Source organism: Schistocerca nitens, chromosome 2 (assembly GCF_023898315.1).
Source record: "Schistocerca nitens isolate TAMUIC-IGC-003100 chromosome 2, iqSchNite1.1, whole genome shotgun sequence".
Lineage (NCBI taxonomy): Eukaryota > Metazoa > Arthropoda > Insecta > Orthoptera > Acrididae > Schistocerca > Schistocerca nitens.
The window spans coordinates 845,112,041-845,130,293 of NC_064615.1; positions in this window are offsets into that span (position 1 = coordinate 845,112,041).

Here is an 18,253-nt window from a genome sequence, read left to right on the forward strand (position 1 = left end):
ATCTTTCTAATTGCCTGGTTTATTAACAATATGAATCGACCCGTGTATTCCTATTTGTTGTACGTGTTTCAAGATATCTTTGTGTATGTGTTTCAAGAAGTTCCCGTTTCTTTCGTTACACGATCAGTGTGTGCTGCTGCGCGTCCAGACTAATTGGCATCGTGGGTTTCAATCTTGTCGTCTGATGTGTCACTGGGCTGTAGGATAATTGTGTTGTGCTGATGCAGCTGGTCTTTGTTATTGCATTTTTGAAGTTGTTATCTTGTTTGCCAATTTACCGCAGCACTGAGAGATGTAATAAACTTTGTTATTGCAAAAAATGATGTCCAGTGTCTCATTGCCCTGTCCTTCCACTCCCCAAGCAGACACTGAAGGCTGGTCATATGTAATAACTTACTGTGTGCAGTAAATGTAGCTTTGCGTACATCCTGCGAAGAAATGTCAATTAACCATTTCGGTAGATTTCTGTAGATTAATGAGTGCATAATTAATATCATCAGGATTGTAATGCGTTAGTCAGTAAGGCAGACGTTTTCTGAATATCTGTATAGTATGATGCTCAGATCTCCTATAGTAACCTTTCCCTTGGTCCTAAAGACAGTGGACAAAACTCCTTCAACTTCGGTTAGTTTGTAGTGTTTGGACTAAATTCAAACGAAAAAATGATAGAATAGTAGCATATAGATGATGTCTGTACTATCCTTATTAGTTCACGTAATGACACCTGCTGGTATGTCTATTGATTCGGTGTGGTGGGACAATTCTCTGACCTACGTGGTGTGTGAGAAAAGTAATGATACTGATATTTTATCTAGCAAAGTTTTTATTTCCTACGGACAACGATATTGTCCCCTTCAATATAGTTTCTTTCAGCAGCAGCACACTGAAGGAGTCGTAGTTCCCAGTCTCGGTAGCAGTACCGAAAGGCTTCAACTGGTAGGACCTTTAACATGTCGGTTACATTCTTTTGAATGTTCTCCAGAGTCCCAAAATGCTGTTCTTTTAAGACAGTTTTTAATTTAGAAAAAAGAGCAGGAGTCAGGTGAACAGGAGGGCTGTGGAGTAACAAGAACAGCTTTTGAGCTCAAAAATTCAATTATGAAAGGGGCTATAAGACGTTGTCATGATGCAGGGTCCACTTGTCTGCAATGTCCGGTCTCACTGAATTCTTCGCTCAAAATTTGAAAGTGTTTAAATTGAACGGGTCACCCATCGTCCTTAGTGTTAAATGTCAGTCTGATCTCATAAGATCACGCAGACATTTGACGTTTTCTTCGGTTTCTGAAGTTGAAGGTCTCTCTCAGGGAGGTTCATCTTCAACGTGTTCTCAGCATTCCAAAACTGAATTGTGCCAGTGAAAAACTTTTGCTCTTGATTAGGAATGTTGCCCATAGGCCCGTTTCAACTTTTCAAAGGTCACATACGTGGATTACCCAAGTTTAACACAAAACTTGATGGCATAACTCTACTGTAAACTTCACTGTTTAATTTTCGTAACATTTAACAAAAACACAATTTCACTGATGGCTCTCTCAAAAACCACTTGATTTCCGTACGGAGCTGAAACTCTGCCTGAGTATCTGCAAGGTATGGGCACAGCAGTCTACAGAAGTAGAACAATACAGCGTTGCCAGATCACTCACGCTGTTGTCAGTCTCATTACCTTTCTCACACTTACATACACCGTCACTGCGCTTGAAGCCCACATTCGATGTACACTGTTAAGCCAAAACAGTAAGACCAACTGCATGACAGCGTGCTCGTCTATCTTTGGAACGCAGTACACTACATGAATTCGACAAGTCCTCAGTCCTCAGAGGGTTCTGAAGGTATGCGACAACAGATGTCTACACAAAGGTAAAGCAATTCCCCACACTTGTGGGCCGGTGGTTTTTGCGCGTGGAGCTATCGCCAGACATTGTCCCAGACGTGTTCAGATAAGGCTAATTTCGTGGCCAATACATAAGCTTGAGTTTACTATCATGCTCTAAAACGATTGTGGCTCTATTCCGGCCTTGTGATATGGACGGAAAGCTCACATCGACAAATCAGACAGCGACCTCAATGCTGTGTTAAGAAACATTTTAGTGCAGGAGCCCAAGTAATTGATCTTGCTGGACCTTTAAATTCTTACGTGAGATTAGACAGGTTGGTTTCTATCCCTCTGTCGCCATCGGGTAAGACACCGGGCATGAAGGGATGCAGGCCGTCAGCAGTAATATGTAAGTCCGCAGCCTAACAACGCCCCTTCTTCTGCATCAGAGCGGGAATATTAACCTATGACTATGGCCCACCAATGGTAGCCATATGAATTTTAACCAATACTATCACTTCCCCAGCACGAACGCGTGAAAACTCCCCCTTTATAAGAGGACGCGACACTCGTCTCTTACAATGTTCTAGAAGTAGTGGACACTAGAAGATCCTGAGGAAGACCCCAGTAGAGGGATCGAAACGTCAATCATTTTAGAAGAAACATGACGCGGCCTAATAACCCAGAAGATTTTAACTTCAGGTCCGCAGGAATGTTCACGTAGTCCACAACTGTCATTATTCCTTCGAATACTGCCTCAGGTACCACGGAACCTTAAGGTGAACGTCCCCCATAGCACATAATACTGTCGCCTTCAACCTGCGTCGTGACGCGTTGCACGTTGCAAACAGCCGTTTGCCTGGATGACCACGTATCCAGGCATGACCGTCAACCTGGTGTGACAAGAAACTTCATTCACCCGATCACGTGACATTTTCACTGATCCATGATCAAATCTCTATGGACCCTTGCCCAGTGTAATCGTAACTGATAATGTCTTTGGATCAACATGGGAACACGTAGGGTGCAGCTGTTGCGAAGCCGCACATTCAATTAAGTTCACTGAACGGTATGATTCGAAACGCTCTTGCCTGCACCAGCATTGTACTCCATCCTCAGATGTGATACAGCCTATTTATAGAGCGGGAAAGTATCCGACCTCCACTTTCTGTGACGAGACGTCCACGTCCAACACCTTGTCGCTTGCTCGTTGTTAAACCGTCCATCAACCACGTTCCATAGATACACGTAACAGTAGCCCGCAAACAGCCCACCAGCCCATCGATTCCGAGATGCTCGTTCCCAGGCGATGGGCCTCAATAAATGGTTCAAATGGCTCTGAGCATTGTGGGACTTAACATCTGAGGTCGTAAGTCCCCTAGTCTTAGAACTACTTAAACCTAACTAACCTAAGGACATCACACACATCCATGCCCGAGGCAGGATTCCAACCTGCGACCGTAGCAGCCGCGTGGTTCCGGACTGAAGCGCCTAGAACCGCTCGGCCACAGCGGTCGGCGGGCTATAATAACTTACTCTTTGTCGACGTGTATTATTTCAGTGGTTTTTCTCATTTGCGGTCTCTGTCGCCACTAGAAGAAATCCCCATTCGTCTCTGTTCCGCTAAAATCTCTTTACGGATTCATCAATCCGAAATAGCCCTAGGCATCATCCACCTTGCGGTTGACAATGTGAAAGTCTATCTTGAACTAAATCGAGTATGTAACTACAGTGAAAATGGCCTGAAAATACGCCTCTTTCTATGCTATCAAGTATTCGTAATGTTTTGGATTTACAGCGTATAATATAACAGAAATATTGTCAGTTCTGGTATGTCTTAGCATCACTTATTGCAGAGTAGTCGTGAGGCTTTTGCCTTCAATAGTATGCACTACGTAGTCCCAATGAAGATCCCAAATAATATTCGCTCGTGTACCGCGCTATTATTTTCTTAGTATTGTAGTAAGTTTGCTTTCTTTAACAAACGGTATCACTTTTATTCACAAACAAAGCTTGTGGAGACCCACTTAGCGTGATGAAATATAGTAATATTACTGCACCCACTCAAATGAGATGAACGTTTGGAAAACAGTCATACAACAGTAACCTTCTCTTCTTTGTGAAACATATTTTCTATGGACTAGGCTAGCTTTATTCGATATTTGAAGCTACCTCATCATCACATTCATTGAATTGGCTCAATACTGAAGCAGAAAGGTGATATATGCATAAATCAAATCACTAATTTCAATTTGTGTATGTCCATCCAAGACTGGAGGACTGGGGGACTACGGCCGTTGATGGTGGGAGAGAAGACAACACAGTTACAGATAGTTTGCGTAAACCAGTTATGTTGGCCACTGATGCATCCTTCATATGGATCGTGATAACACTTTCAGCATCCACTAAGACTTGAAGTGGCGCACTGAAGCGCCGAAACTGGTAGCTACACAAAAAACAAGATCATAAGGACGGCTGTCGGGGTTTTATTTTCTTACTATTTATATCTTTGTGATTTCCCTTGTTCGGTAAACGGTATCATGTTTACTGCCTCACCAATGGGCTATGCGTCCGAGCTAGTGCTTTAACGACTCATATGTACACGGGACGTTAAATACCAAACATTCTCCAATCACCTGGAAACTAAAAACAGCGTCAACAGGACGTTCTCTTCTAGTGGACATGGTGGTGACTGTAATAACGAATGTAAATAATTCATAACAGGTACCAAAGAAGAAGCGAAATTTCACTATAGTGTTGCACAGAAACAGCACAAGGACTGTCTCGTCTCGCACAGTGTTCATAATGTCAAAGTCACTACCACCCAAAAATGTCTGAATGATTTGATATCGTTTGTAGCTGTCATTTTATTCGTTATTGGGATACTATCTTGTAGACTAATTTAAAAAGCCATACATACTCAATGAGCACCTGAACACTCGTTACTGTCATGGGCATCATCTTGTTGGAAGTGGTTTACTATCGCTTTCAAACGGCCTTCCTTGAAATAAAAGCATACATCTCTAGTGTGTGTGTAATTGTGCCGAGTGATTGCGCGCCGCGCAGGGTAGCCGTGAGGTCAGAGGCGTCTTGTCACGGTCCGTGCGGACGCTTTCCCCCCACTTCCCCCCCCCCCCCTCGTCGGAGGTTCGAGCCCTCCCTCTGGCATGGGTGTGTGTGTTGTCTTTAGTGCAAGTTAGTTTAAGTTAGAGTAAGTGGTGCGTAAGCTTAGGGACAGATGACTTACGCAGTTTGGTCCCATGAGACCTTACCACAAATTTCCAAATTTTGAGTGATCACGCAGAATAATGTTGAAGAAAGGACGGAAGGGGCTGAAAGTGCCACAACATTGGCTGTTCAGCCTATTACCTGTTGGAGTACCGAGCTAAAGGGCTCTTTTAGATGGAGGGATCATTATTAACATATGTCTCATGCCCTCACTAGATGAGAAAAAAGAGAGATATTTGGAATTTAACCTGGGAATTTGACGCATCGCCTAGTGTCGGAAACTTGACGACACCAGAATTACTGCTTATAGTTAGCAGCGAGACCCCATTTCAGTTTTCTGGTTTTATTCCGTTCCATTATATTCAGCGTATCCCACATGATTCACGAATTGTTGCCATGTATGACATTCTTGGGACATCCTTGGTTGCACCCGGCAGTTTGTTACCGCAATAACTCCTGCTATTGTTCCAACGGTGTTGTTACTTTTTAATACGCTTCGTAAGCGTTTGTCTCTTCTTGTATCACTGTGCTTCCAGAGGCCGGTTGTCTGTATTCTACTCACCTCTCAGTTTCTAAAAATCTCACCAACTGATTGTTAACGCCATTCTAGAGCACAAAATCTCGTTTCGGAGATAATATTCACGACAAACATTCTGACTGTGAACGTGTCAACTGTACATAGAACACTTATTCCCGAAAAAAATGGCAATGTGCTAGCCGTTTACAGCTTTTTTCTGTTCAAGTATTACGCTTTAGCGTAGAAGAGGTTGTTAAGTAGAAATATCTTTAATCTACATTTGGAAACAATTTAGTCTATCAGAGATTTTAATTCAATGGAAACACTGTCATTGGTTTTATAGCTGCATCTTGCACTCTTTTCTGTACCAAAGAGAGACTCATTGCAGAGCAAGGAGATCATTTTTCCTTCTGATGTTGTACTTGTGAATATCTGCTACTTTCAAACTCAGATCGACTGTTGATAACAAATTTCTTAACTGTGTAAATGTTGTAGTTAATATTCCCAGACGCTTAAAGAGACACCTGCAAGATGTACGTGTGTGAACCTATTGGTTTCGCATCGTACACGTTCCACAGCTGTATGGGACCACACTCCGGACAATGCTGATTAACTTCATTCTTGAAATGAATAGAATTTAAGCGTTCTACATTCTGTTCACAAGCCCGTAACAGGTCTAACATACACTCCTGGAAATGGAAAAAAGAACACATTGACACCGGTGTGTCAGACCCACCATACTTGCTCCGGACACTGCGAGAGGGCTGTACAAGCAATGATCACACGCACGGCACAGCGGACACACCAGGAACCGCGGTGTTGGCCGTCGAATGGCGCTAGCTGCGCAGCATTTGTGCACCACCGCCGTCAGTGTCAGCCAGTTTGCCGTGGCATACGGAGCTCCATCGCAGTCTTTAACACTGGTAGCATGCCGCGACAGCGTGGACGTGAACCGTATGTGCAGTTGACGGACTTTGAGCGAGGGCGTATAGTGGGCATGCGGGAGGCCGGGTGGACGTACCGCCGAATTGCTCAACACGTGGGGCGTGAGGTCTCCACAGTACATCGATGTTGTCGCCAGTGGTCGGCGGAAGGTGCACGTGCCCGTCGACCTGGGACCGGACCGCAGCGACGCACGGATGCACGCCAAGACCGTAGGATCCTACGCAGTGCCGTAGGGGACCGCACCGCCACTTCCCAGCAAATTAGGGACACTGTTGCTCCTGGGGTACCGGCGAGGACCATTCGCAACCGTCTCCATGAAGCTGGGCTACGGTCCCGCACACCGTTAGGCCGTCTTCCGCTCACGCCCCAACATCGTGCAGCCCGCCTCCAGTGGTGTCGCGACAGGCGTGAATGGAGGGACGAATGGAGACGTGTCGTCTTCAGCGATGAGAGTCGCTTCTGCCTTGGTGCCAATGATGGTCGTATGCGTGTTTGGCGCCGTGCAGGTGAGCGCCACAATCAGGACTGCATACGACCGAGGCACACAGGGCCAACACCCGGCATCATGGTGTGGGGAGCGATCTCCTACACTGGCCGTACACCACTGGTGGTCGTCGAGGGGACACTGAATAGTGCACGGTACATCCAAACCGTCATCGAACCCATCGTTCTACCATTCCTAGACCGGCAAGGGAACTTGCTGTTCCAACAGGACAATGCACGTCCGCATGTATCCCGTGCCACCCACGTGCTCTAGAAGGTGTAAGTCAACTACCCTGGCCAGCAAGATCTCCGGATCTGTCCCCCATTGAGCATGTTTGGGACTGGATGAAGCGTCGTCTCACGCGGTCTGCACGTCCAGCACGAACGCTGGTCCAACTGAGGCGCCAGGTGGAAATGGCATGGCAAGCCGTTCCACAGGACTACATCCAGCATCTCTACGATCGTCTCCATGGGAGAATAGCAGCCTGCATTGCTGCGAAAGGTGGATATACACTGTACTAGTGCCGACATTGTGCATGCTCTGTTGCCTGTGTCTATGTGCCTGTGGTTCTGTCAGTGTGATCATGTGATGTATCTGACCCCAGGAATGTGTCAATAAAGTTTCCCCTTCCTGCGACAATGAATTCACGGTGTTCTTATTTCAATTTCCAGGAGTGTATATTGTGATCTTTCTTTCCAAATAGGTAACTCATATCATCCCATTCCCATTGTTAAAGTTTGATATTCTTCTTCAATGCTGCATTCCATTACCGTATTCTTCTCGTTTATCTTTATGTCCTATTAGTTACAGAAAATATACCCCCCTTGCTTTGAAGATGCTCTCGGGTGAGTCTTGCACACGATATACATGCAGAATCGTTGTCAGTGAATCCTGTAGGATGGAAACTATGTAAACAAAACATTCAAGGCAATAATGCTCTCACCAAAACGATTGAAAATCATATATCTTTTGCAACGTAACTTTCGACTCGCAACTAAATTAACTACACACAAACGGTGTGTCACCTAGGGCACCCACAATCTATGAGACAATGTTGTCAGCGCTACAAAAACAGTAGAGGATCCTCTATTCTGTCTAGTATTCTGTAGTACGAGAGTCTTTGAATAAGTAACGCAACATATTTTTTCCTGAAAGCAGGTTGGCTTTATTCGGTACTCCATTACAACATATTATTCCCCACTCTTTTGGCTACAAAAGTCTCTTTTTCAACACTACAGCCCTGCGCTACCTCACTGGGACAGCCTCTATGCCCGCATGGTACTTTTCTACTAGTTGACGTCGGAACCAACGTCTTGCTGCATCAATAACCTCCCCATCATGAACGTACTGTTTCCCGCCGAGTGCATCCTTTATTGGGCAAACACATGAAAGTCGGTAGGTGCAAGATTCGGGGATGAGAAAGAAGAGTCCAATAAGTTTTGTGAGCTCTCGGGTGTGTCAGCACTACCAACAGAGATTCTGCAAGCGCCTATGAATGTCTGCAATGCTCTGGGTTTTCGCCAGAGGAAACTTATCGACAACTCTCTACTTGGAACGCACCTTCGTTACGGACACCATGTTGAAGGTTACATAGGACGCCACCAGCTATCAGAACTTCATGAGACTATAAGGGCTGAAGGGGAAATATTCCACGATGTCCCAACAAATTCCACGTCTTTTTCAACCAAAACTGGCCGATAAAAAAATTTGTTGCATAGCTTGTTGTTTCTGTGTAAGGCATTTCGGAGCTGACCCTATGTTGTTTTAAAAAAGTATTCGTATTATATGTTGTGTTAGGTACTCGTGCAGTCTAAGGGGATCGAATGTGCCGTTATCTTCTTCCAATCCACGTAACAAGAATGGAGTAATACGCACGAGAACTTTGACTTCTCACAGAGTCTAGCTGATCCGTTTCCTTGTGGTGTAGGTTCAAAGTTCTTCCACACTCCGGCACACCTGTAAAAAAATCCAACACCGGCTAAATAGCGCACGCCGTAACTAATAGAAAGTACCGAGATTGGGAGCCTTTATTTCGGTTCCCAGCGTCCCGACGGCGGTGTGTTATTTATAAGAAGATGAAAGCGAGCGCGGCGCTAAGTACATTGAACATTATGTAGTGTGCGGCTGCGGCGGCGATGGCGGCGTCCGCGCGCCGGCGCTGCGGCCCGCTCATAAATTTTTATAATGCATAGATTAGAGCGGCGAGGCGCCGAGCGACGCGGCTATCGCGGGCGGATCTCCCGGCGCCGTGCGGCCGGGCCGGCCGGCCGGCGGCTGGCGACGCGGGGGCGGCGGGGGCGGCGGTGGGGGCGGCGGGCCCACCGCGCCCAAATTACACGAATTACCATCAGGCCACCCGGCCGCCGGCTAATCGCCGTGTAATGTCTTGATTATTTTTCCCGGCCAATCCGCCGCGATTGCGTTCGCCAATAACGGCGCTGCGGCTGCTGGCGAGTGTAACAGGTAGGTAGTCGGTCGGTGTACCGCACATGAGCCGAAATGAGTCGCGCATCCACTGTATTGAGTCATTACAGAATACTGCACGATTCGTTAAGGAAAACTAAATTCGTATTGCGTGTATCGCATATTGGCTGGGGGCCCCTCAAGAAGAATGTTCCGCCGCCCGTTTGCAAGTTCCTTCAAATGGTCGCCACGTCAGCAGCTTTCGCGCACTCAACGTACCCCAGTAATCCTACTAGAAAAGGGACCTACAGTTTAGAGTAGAACGCGAACCATATGTCGTTCCTAGCATATCTGTAAGTCATTGAGAGTTGAAGACCAGTGTCGCTACGGTCGCAGGTTCGAATCCTGCCTCGGGCATAGATGTTTGTGATGTCCTTAGGTTAGTTAGGTTTAACTAGTTCTAAGTTCTAGGGGACTAATGACCTCAGCAGTTGAGTCCCATAGTGCTCAGAGCCATTTGAACCATTTTGAAGACCAGTGTTAAGACTGCGACAGTGCGGTCTCCAGCCTCGCATTTTGTCACTAGTCAACCAGGTTTGACAAAGGTTCGGTAATGCTACATTTTTCAAAATACTGTGCATAAATACACCGATGGCCGTTCGCCTGTGCTGAGCATACAAATCAAAATTTAAAAAAAAATGAAATAATATGTTTCTAAACACCTTTTCAAGTCTCAAATATATATATATATATATATATATATATATATATATATATATATATATATATATAACGCGCGAGCAGCACGCACCGGATGTCCTTATCAGCTCTGATTACGCAACCGGATGTGAATTCTTCTGCAACACGAACTAAGTAATATATAGGGACGCTGTAGCAGAGGCAGCGAAAAATTCTAAGTCCCAGTCAAGGACACGCGCTGCTCGACGCATAACACATATCTAATACGTACTTAACGTACAGTGCCCCACCCACCAGCCCCGCACCCACATACAATACCACCCGACAGCTCTATTTACGAATTATATTAATAAAAATAATATTTTAAGATAACACTGAGAGACACAGAGGTGCCTCACACTGTGCATACTCTGGGGACCCCAGAGAGCATCCCAGAGTGCCCCAGGGAGCTACAACACTAAGAAGAATCGCTATATATATATCCACACTGAAGCGAGGAATGAAAAGTTGTGCCACGCGGGATTAGCCTAGCGGTCTAAGGTGCTGCAGTCATGGACTGTGCGACTGGTCCCGGCGGAGGTTCGAGTCCTCCCTCGGGCATGGGTGTGTGTGTGTTTGAACTTCGGATGATTTAGGTTAAGTAGTGTGTAAGCTTAGGGACTGATGACCTTAGCAGTTAAGTCCCCTAAGATTTCACACACATTTGAACATTTTTTTGAATGTTGTACCGAAGCCAGAATTTGAACCTCGGTCTGAATTTCACTAGGCACAAGCGCTAGCCACTATGTCACACTGGCACTGTGGCTTTCCACAACTGCAGGCAGTACCCTAGCACGCCTGCTCCTCAATCCAAACTGCCATTCACATCTCAGCCCGACTGGTATTCCCCATAATGTCAAACAGAATGAAACCCGGGTGCGGATCCCAGCTTCGGTACAAATTTTCATTCGTCACTTCAACCTGCATACATACATCATAAAATTAAGCACATACTAAAATATATCCTGTAACCACTGGAAAGATGAGTAATATACAATATGTAAAAGAGCAAATAGGCAATAATAAGAGTGGACGACCAAGAACGAAGCGGCCGGTTTTAAGAAGGATGTAAGACAGTGATGTAATCCGTAAGTAGGCTGCTTAGGTTTTTATATTGGTAACGCCACGTAGCGCTCTGTATGAAAATCACTGACTGTGCTGTGTGCAGTCTGTGGCTGGTTTGCATTGTTGGAATATTCTCTATTGTAGTGTTGGGCAGTTGGATGTTAACAGCGCGTAGTGTTGCGCAGTTGGAGGTGACCCGCCAGCAGTGCTGGATGTGGGGAGTGAGATGGCAGAGTTTTGAGAGCGGATGATATGAACGTGTGTCCATCAGAAAGAGTAAATTTGTAAGACTGGGTGTCATGAACGTTTGAACACTATTAAGGTAAATACATTATTTGTTCTCTATCAAAATCTTTCATTTGCTAAGTATATGCCTATCAGTAGTTAGTGCCTTCAGTAGTTTGAATCTTTTATTTAGCTGGCAGTAGTGGCGCTCGCTGTATTGCAGCAGTTCGAGTAACGAAGATTTTTGTGAGGTAAGTGATTTGTGAAAGGTATAGGTTATTGTTAGCCAGGGCCATTCGTTTGTAGGGATTATTGAAAGTCAGATTGCGTTGCGCTAAAAATATTGTGTGACAGTTTAGTGCTGATCAGAATAAGTGAACAGAGAAATGTCTGAGTACGTTCAGTTTTGTTCAGCTGTTTGAAAATCAAATAACGTAACAGGTTTACCAGCACAGTCATTCTTAATTTTTCTAAGGGGATGTTTCAAATCTTCCCAACACCCCCCCCCCCCCGCACACTCTGCAATCTGTACACAGAAGAAGCAATAATGGAAATAAAAGAAAGGTTCTTCTACCTAGGCAACAAAATAACCCAAGACGGATGAAACAAGGAGGACATGAAAAGCAGAGTAGCACTGGCAATAAGGACTTTCCTAACCAAGAGAACTCTCCTAGAATCAAATATAGCCCTTAATTTGAGGAAGAAATTTCTGTGGGTGTACGTTTGGAGCAAGCATTTTATGGCAGTGAAACACGGACTGTGCGGAAAGTGGAACAAGAGAATCGAAGCATTTGAGATGTCGTGTTACAGATGAAAGTTGAAAATTAGATGGACTGATAAGGTAAGGATTGAGCAGTTACTGCGCGGGATCGGAGAGGAAAGGAATACGTGGAAAACACTGGTAAAGACAAGGGACAGGATGATAGGACATCTGTTGAGACATGGTACCAGAGGGAGCTATACGGGGCAAAAGCAATACGGGGCAAAAACTGTAGAGGAAGACAGATATTGGAAAACATCCACAGCAGATAATTGCAAATACTACTCTGAGATGAAGAGGTTAGCACAAGAGAGGAATTCGTGGCGTGCCACATCAAGCTAGTCAGAAGACAAAGACTAAAAAAAAAAAGCCATTGTGAAACTTAACAAAATTTATATTGGCAGGTAGTTCTAGTCCTTACTGAGCAAATGTTGATTAGTTTATGGGGCTAGGGGGGCTGGAAAGAGGAGGGTAGAGGCCGGGACAGGAGGAGGGGTACGGAGCAAGTATACGGTTGGAATTTATGCAAAATGAACGCTAAACCGAGCGAAAAACATTTCGGAGGTTTTGCAGAGATATATTTTTTTTTGATTGCGTAGTCTCCGGTGGATCGTTACATGGTAAATCTATTTCGTGTATTTCTCTCTCTGCCTCTCCATCACACCCCTTTTTATCTTTGTCTATGTATTACTCTAAAAGTATCTGCACAGCAGTGCAAATGTCGACGGTATACGCTGTATGTCTTGTATGCAAACAAACTTATTCCACACACTCCCGATAATTACCGTTGACTACAGTAATACCGACTTAACTCTTCGATCTCAACCTTGCACCTAGCAGTCCTCGATTTCAGTTTATCCGGCAGCGTTACGCTCAAGTTGATTGTGGTACACAGCTCTGTGGATTGGTTTACTGATGAAGAGTGGGCAAGTATGAAGCTCATGTACGGATCCACTGCGTGGAATGGTAGAACGGCACAACGAAGCTACGCCCAGCTGTTCCAGCATTACTTCTGATTGTGAAAGTTGTTGCACTGCTTTGGGTTTTGTGTTGTATGCTTTGGTCACTGCATATTAGCGGCTCTTTCCCTGTTCTGAATGTATTAATAGAGGCAAGTGGCCCAACAATTTAAAGAAATCAATTACATAATTAACCTGTAATGAGCCATCGAAGAGCACGGGTCCCATATTGCAAAAAAGATAATACTCTTGATAACCTACAAAATTTTGAGGATGAAGTTTTGAGTTCTTCCTGTGTGTAACAGAATGATTTGCTTAGAACTTAGGTACATGACGGCTGGTAGAAAATTACAGGGAAAGAATTTTGTACCTCACGTTTTAACAAGTTTCGCGTTATCTAACATTGCACGGTTAAAAAACCCGAGACAGAATCCAGCAGTACTGAATACAAGCGTAAAGGAGAAAAGTAAACGCTGTTATTTCAACAGCGGATATTATCAACAGTGAGAACCATGAACGTGTGGAGCAAGTTCGTTTTCAGACAAGACACACGAGCGCATACTGTCAGCACTTGCACTGAACGTACGTAGTAAGTATATTCCAGTTCAACGATAGTTCCAAAGTGTCTATAGTCGTGATCCACGAGGTGTGATGCTGTTACCGTGCGTACAGCACTTCGAGGCAGTCCGCGGAGATCGGCGAGGCCTGTTTACCAACAAGGGAAACCCTCCGCACCCCCCCCCCCCCCCCGCCTCAGATTTAGTGGTAACACGGCCCAGAGGATCATAGGATAGCCCGTCAAAAACTGAACATAGATCACATGTGAAAACGGAAAGAAGATGGTATGAACTGTGAGAAAAGAAGCAAAACGGGAACAGTGAACGGTTGAAGCTGAAGATGTGCAACATCGAGCCTGTTGAAAGAACCACGGGGCGTGGTTGTGTGCTCGCAGTTTTGGACTACAAAGAGGGAGGTTCAAATGGTTCAAATGGCTCTGAGCACTATGGGACTTAACTTCTGATGTCATCAGTCCCCTAGAATTTAGAACTACTTTAACCTAACTAACCTTAGGACATCAAACACATCCATGCCCGAGGCAGGATTCGAACCTGCGACCGTAGCGGTCGCGCGGTTCCAGACTGTAGCGCCTAGAACCGCTCGGCCACAACGACCGGCAAAGCGGGAGGCTTGTGTTCAAATCACTCTCGGCCCCACTTTTTTCTCGCGAATTGTGAACTGGCCATCCGGTCATTGACGAGTCTGTCCTCCTCCTGTAGTCTTGGCAATTGTCATACTATACATTGGTTATAGAATATAAATCATGTAATAAGTCCCTTGCTTACACCTATCTGTTCCAAACGGACGTAACACAACGACATCGGCATAAATTTAAATAGACACGTCAATGATCTGACGGACTTTTCATAATTTTTCGAAAAAAAAATGAGGCACGAGGGAACACAGAACACGCATACCCCACTTCGCAGTCCATGTCCGTATCACTACGACGCCTTGGATGTTCAAACTCGCACGATGTTGCAGATCTTGAGCTTCACTGTGTCGATTTTGCTTCTTTTTTAACAGTTCGGTACACCTTCTTCCTGTTTTCATGCTTGACCTGTGTTCAGTTTTTGATGGGCTAACCGCTGGGCAATCATTTGGATGATGAACCTATAGCAACAAAAGATTGCTTTTATTTAAATGGATGAAAAAATTTCTCTTTATCCAGGTGTAGTTTTCTCCATAACGCCCCGAAGAAAGGATCTTTTTTCTTAAAAAAGATCACGTGATAAGAAATACATTTTATTCAGTCAAGAGTAGTACGGGAACAAGTTGATTCGCCATTTACCTTTACTGAAGGAATTTTATTACTTTATGAAGCGGGAAGAACGATGAAATCATTTTTATTTCTTCATTTCCATATTATTATTTTATAATCAGGAGACGCACATATACAAAAAAGGCAGTGAAGCCTGGCCAGTCACTTTTGGTGAAAGGACGGGTTATCAGCTGAGATGGGTGGCACGAACGTGCTGTGTTTGCTAGCAACGTACCGCAACGAATCTACGCAGATAACGACTGCCTTCATATATATATATATATTTTGCGACTTTTCACATATAAAGGAAAAGTAAACAGGCATCATGTCCTGATCAGGGGTTCCGAGAACCCAAAACAGATAAGTGACAGCCCAAAAGTGAATGTGTGGTGTCATCAAAGCACAAATGAATTATTGAACCGTTCTTTTTCATACAGCCTACCAATACGGCTTCAGTTTACCTGGGAATGTTGGAAACTTCCGTTGCACGTCAGTTATAGGAATTTCAAGTTTGGATAGTGTTTAAACAAAATGGTATATCGCCACACTAGGATTATTTGTTCTCCATTTCCCAAAAGAAACCTGCCTGTATAGGTAGAGCGGTACAGACAGTCCAACATCATGGCCGCCGCGTTCACCAGGCATAACCCATATTTTCTTTCTTGTGGGGTTCCAATAAGGATAACATGTTTAGTCCACCAGGTCTTGATGTGCACATTTTTACAGCAGTATAGGAGATGCTGTAGAGACAGTGACGGAGAGATTTTGGCAAAGACATGAAGAGAAATTGAGAATCGCCTAAACTAGTATAAAAGCCGACGACGTACTTCGCAAGAGACATTGCAGTACAGTAATGGGAATGATACAAGTGTTTGGGCACACATCATTCATCACACGTTGTGCCGATACGCACTGAGGTGACAAAAGGCTTCAGACACCGCCTAATATCGTGTTGGACCTCCTTATGCCCAGCGTAGTGCAGCAACTCGACGTGGTATGGAGTCAAAAAGTCATTGTAAATCCCTTGCAGAAATATTGAGCCATTGTGCCTCTATTTTTCTTTTAAATCATCAGCCTTCTGACTGGTTTGATGCGGCCCGCCACGATATTTCGTCTTAGAGTAGCACTTGCAGTCTGCACTCAACTGTTTGCTGAATGTATCGCAATCTCTGTCTTCCACTACAGTTACAACCCTCTACAGCTCGCTCCCTCTAGTACCACGAATGTTATTCCCTGATGTCTTTTTTTAACAGATGTCCTATCATTCTGAATCTTCTTCTTATCAATGTTTTCCATATATTCCCTTCCTCGCTGATTCTACGGAGAACCTCCTCATTATTTGCCTTGTTGTTGTTGTTGTGGTCTTCAGTCCTGAGACTGGTTTGATGCAGCTCTCCATGCTACTCTATCCTGTGCAAGCTTCTTCATCTCCCAGTACCTACTGCAACCTACATCCTTCTGAATCTGCTTAGTGTATTCATCTCTTGGTCTCCCTCTACGATTTTTACCCTCCACGCTGCCCTCCAATGCTAAATTTGTGATCCCTTGATGCCTCAAAACATGTCCTACAAACCGATCCCTTCTTCTAGTCAATTTGTGCCACAAACTTCTCTTCTCCCCAATCCTATTCAATACCTCCTCATTAGTTACGTGATCTACCCACCTTATCATCAGCATTCTTCTGTAGCACCACATTTCGAAAGCTTCTATTCTCTTCTTGTCCAAACTGGTTATCGTCCATGTTTCACTTCCATACATGGCTACACTCCATACAAATACTTTCAGAAACGACTTCCTGACACTTAAATCTATACTCGATGTTAACAAATTTCTCTTCTTCAGAAACGCTTTCCTTGCCATTGCCAGTCTACATTTTATATCCTCTCTACTTCGACCATCATCAGTTATTTTACTCCCTAAATAGCAAAACTCCTTTACTACTTTAAGTGTCTCATTTCCTAATCTAATCCCCTCAGCATCACCCGATTTAATTCGACTACATTCCATTATCCTCGTTTTGCTTTTGTTGATGTTCATCTTATATCCTCCTTTCATGACACTGTCCATTCCCTTCAACTGCTCTTCTAAGTCCTTTGCTGTCTCTGACAGAATTACAATGTCATCGGCGAACCTCAAAGTTTTTACTTCTTCTCCATGAATTTTAATACCTACTCCGAATTTTTCTTTTGTTTCCTTTACTGCTTGCTCAATATACAGATTAAATAACATCGGGGAGAGATTACAACCCTGTCTCACTCCTTTCCCAACCACTGCTTCCCTTTCATGCCCCTCGACTCTTATAACTGCCATCTGGTTTCTGTACAAATTGTAAATAGCCTTTCGCTCCCTGTATTTTACCCCTGCCACCTTCAGAATTTGAAAGAGAGTATTCCAGTTAACGTTGTCAAAAGCTTTCTCTAAGTCTACAAATGCTAGAAACGTAGGTTTGCCTTTTCTTAATCTTTCTTCTAAGATAAGTCGTAAGGTTAGTATTGCCTCACGTGTTCCAACATTTCTACGGAATCCAAACTGATCTTCCCCGAGGTCCGCTTCTACCAGTTTTTCCATTCGTCTGTAAAGAATTCGCGTTAGTATTTTGCAGCTGTGACTTATTAAAGTGATAGTTCGGTAATTTTCACATCTGTCAACACCTGCTTTCTTTGGTATTGGAATTATTATATTCTTCTTGAAGTCTGTGGGTATTTCGCCTGTCTCATACATCTTGCTCACCAGATGGTAGAGTTTTGTCATGACTGGCTCTCCCAAGGCCATCAGTAGTTCTAATGGAATGTTGTCTACTCCCGGGGCCTTGTTTCGACTCAGGTCTTTCAGTGCTCTGTCAAACTCTTCACGCAGTATCTTATCTCCCATTTCATCTTCATTTGCCTTATAGGTCCACCTAATGTTCTATATTCTTCTGTAGCATAACATCTCAAATGTTTCTTTACTCTTCTATTCCGATTTTCCATTTTTTCACTACCATATAAAGCTGTCCTCCAGACGTACATCCTCAGAAACTCCTTCTTTAAATTAAGGCCTATAAATAGTACTATTAGACTTCCCTTGGCCTGGAATGCCCTTTTTGCCAATACTAGTCTGCTTTTTATGTCCTCTTGCCTCCGTCCGGTCTGGGTTATTTTGCTGCCTAGGCAGCGGAATTTCTTAACTTCATCTGCTTATGATCACCAATCCTGATGTTAAGTTTCTTGCTGTTCTCATTCTTGTTACTTTTCGTTACTTACGTCTGTCTTCGATTTACTCTCGATTCATTCCATTCAAAAGATCCTATAACTCTTC